The sequence below is a fragment of the Trichechus manatus genome, unplaced genomic scaffold, assembly GCF_000243295.1.
Source record: "Trichechus manatus latirostris isolate Lorelei unplaced genomic scaffold, TriManLat1.0 scaffold00004, whole genome shotgun sequence".
NCBI classification, from domain to species: domain Eukaryota; kingdom Metazoa; phylum Chordata; class Mammalia; order Sirenia; family Trichechidae; genus Trichechus; species Trichechus manatus.
In genome coordinates, this window is record NW_004443940.1 from 17,614,853 (window position 1) to 17,618,395 (window position 3,543).

Genomic DNA, 3,543 nt, shown 5'->3' on the forward strand with positions numbered 1-3,543 from the left:
TGAGTTGGAGGAATCCACTTAATGTCAACTAGCAACAACAAATGATTAATAATGATGATAATGATGATAAACCCACAGGGTTTATCACAGGAGAGGCTAGTGGATTTGAATTGCCAATCTTTTGGTTAGCGGCTGAGTTCTTAACCACTGCGCCACCAGGGCTCCCTATAACGAAGATACAAAAAAAAAAAAAAAAAAAACCCGTAGCCAGTGACTCTATGGATTCGAACTGCTGACACTTGGCTAGCAGCCTAGCTCTTATCTACTGCGCCACCAGGGCTCCGTCACCAACCCTGTTGCTATCCAGTCAATTCCGATTCATAGCGAACCTGTAGGAGAGAGTAGAACTGCCCTATGGGTTCCCAAGGAGCTCTGGTGGATTTGAACTGCTCACCTCTTGGTTAGCAGTTAAGCTCTTAACCACTGCCCCACCAGGGCTCTGTAATGATGACTCTAAAACTGAACCAAACTCATTGCCGGGGAGTCGATTCTGATTCATAGCGACCGTACAGGACACAGTAGAACAGCTCCATAGGGTTTGGTTTCCAAGGAGGTTAGCGGTCGAGCTCTTAACCAGTGTACCATCAGGGCTCCGTAATGATGATAGGCTAAACAAATTAAGAATGGAGAGATTTTCCAAAGAAATCATGGTATGGAGATTAACAACAAGCAAAGTTTTGGAAAGTTTTAGAACGAGTGACTCTTAGGAAGACAAGACTTACTCCAACATAGACTACTTTTTTATCCTATATGGAAATCACTCAGACTGCACTCTCTCCTTCTTACTCTCCCAAAAGAAAGATAAGAACGATTATCAACGGCAAATTCCCGCTCAGGAGAGAACCTGCGCCTCCTCCTCGTGGTTTCCGGTGCTCTACTCAGAGAATCCTCTCTAGTAACGAACTATAGAAATGATACCTGAAAGTATAGTCTTAACCTTGAGCCCACAGCCTCTGCTGGGTCTATGGCAGCGGCGATACAGGTTCCCCAGTTCTAATTTCACTGTAAAAAATTTAAGAGAAATAGGGTCTGCAATATAATCTTGTCAAATGCTATCAGTTAACAATGCATTTTTAACGTTTTAAGTGAATGTCAAAAACTTAAAGAGAACTGTAAACAGCCATGTTTAATTAACATAATACTCAATAACAGCCAATCACAACCCCCATCTTTAAAGATGCTTACCTCGCGGATCTGGGAGAGCTGCCCGTCCTAACAACTAAAGGAAAAGGGCAGGCCTTTGCTTTTGAGAGTGAGACTCAGACTGAACTGGAAGATTAGTAAATCTTGCCAGCTGCAGGCAACTGCTATCCTAAGACTTTGATATTCAAACCAACATGACTGTCTGGGTGCCTGAGACCTAGGGCTGGAAAATAGAATTACTTTTCACTTTATCCCATTTGTATCTTCTGATATTTGCACCATATGCTTGCACTACCTATTCACACATTTTGAATTTTTAAAAATAAAGCCAGTTGTTCAGCAACTCGAAAGGTTAGATAGGGGCAGTGAGTTTAATGTTAATGCTGGAGGAATAATTCAGAAAAGGAGGGTGAAAATGGTTGCACAACTTAATATAATCAATGTCACTGAATAGTCCATGCAGAAATTGTTGAATTGGTGTATGTTTTGCTATGTATATTTTCAACAAAAGATAAAACAAAAAATTATTTAAAAAAAATAAAGCCAGTTGTTTAGTGAATTTGACACCATTTCTTAACAACAACAAAAAGAATGGTGGGGGGATTAAGCAAAAAATAACTAAAACGCATTAGTTTAAACCACTTCAAACTGTTGCCTGCATGGCTTCTGGCCTCCAGACCATCCTTCCCTTTGAAGGTGTACACACAGCCCAGGCAACGGCTTGGCTTCCAGACTAGATTTTTGGGAGGCTTTGGGGCTGGTGGTTTTTTAAACAGATCCAAAAATAAGGAGATGACGCGGTCTGCAAAAAGGCTAAACCACTCTGCGTAAAAGAAACTGGGGAATTCTGGATGTGAAAAATAATTGCCAGAGGCTAATTAAGAGTCTAAAATTACTCCGATTAGCCCACAGAAACAAGGCTCCTCGAGGTCACTGAGTTTGCCGTTTCAAGGAAGCTCCACTCTGCTACCCTCACCCCATCTCAGTCACCTTCCTTTCTTTCTGAAGACCAATCCTAGGAGTCATGGAGTCGGAGCAACTCAGGGCTGCGCTTAAAGGCAAGATGGGGAGGTGACAGAGTGACCAGACACAACACCAGGTGGTCTCCTGACCCACAAATACCACCCTACCATTTCAATCATTTCTAGTTTACCTTTCTACGACAGCATGGCACAAGCTTTGGAATTCAAATGCTGGCCTGTTGCTCTAGGCCTACTATCTTGGGCAAATCGTTTAATCTGTACAAACCCAAGATTCCTCATATGTACAAAAAAAACAAGCAAAGAAAATACACTGCCTACCTGCAATGGACATCCAATATTTTTCTTTTCCCAATATCCATCCTTCTGCTTGTAATGGTGCTCCATTTATCTTTAGTGCAACAGCTCCTTACCCACTCTTGGCCTTTGTGGTTGTGATGAGGCAAACCCAATACTGCCCCCAACCCACAGACGCACAGGTTGTCACATGACCAAGAACTGGCCAATCAGCATATTCTATCCCAGTAACGACAGTAAGCTATTCATTTATGAGTCTATTACCCAACTGGGATCACTGAGATTCACTCCTGATGCTTATGCTGGAAGTATTAAAGGAAGACTCTCTCCCTCTCTTCTGAACTTGAAGCTTATAATGATGTGGGCCTACTGTTGCTGGGGTCACTACTTGGAGAGAGGCTGCCCTGATATGAAGCCAAGTCAGAGGAGAACAGGGCTGAGAGATGAGAGGTGGAAGCGTCTGATGGATTGAGCACTTGGATACAGCCAAGCCTGAAGTAAGGCCTACCCAGGGACTGGTCAGTTATGGGAAGGACTAAATTCCCCTTCTGGCTTAAGCCAGCTTGAGGAGGGTTTTCTACCATCTGAAAAACAAAATATCATCTACTGTGGAATCATAATGCCTAAGTTAAATCATGGCTCCATCACTTATTAGCTGTGAGGGCTTGGGCAATTTACATAATATCTCTGCGCCTCAGTTTCCTCATCTAATAAATGGGATAATAATAGCACCAACTTCGTACTGCTATAAACCAAACTAAACCCATTGCCATCAAGTCGATTCTGACTCATCATGACCCTATAGGACAGAGTAGAACTGCCCCACAGGGTTTCCAAGGCTATAATCTTTGCAGAAGCAGAATGACACATCTTTCTCCAGCAGAGCAGCTGGTGGGTTTGAATAGCCAACCTTTTGGTTAGTAGCCGAGCGCTTAACCACTGTGCCACCAGAGCTCCTTCATAGGACTATAGTGAGCAATAAATGAATGAATGTACATAAAGCACTACAGCAGTGCCTGGCACATAGGAAACGTTATATTGGGGTTAACGATTTTACTGTCATCATCATCATAATAATCATCATTATTTTTATTATCATCTTTATAAAGATTGAGGGATGATA

General features: G+C 42.4%; 1 pseudogene; it reads right to left on the reverse strand.

Annotated features, from left to right (window-relative positions):
- Nucleotides 1-756: 756 nt before the first annotated feature.
- Nucleotides 757-934, reverse strand: LOC111821157 (uncharacterized; annotated as a pseudogene).
- Between the last annotated feature and the right edge of the window lie 2,609 nt (nt 935-3,543).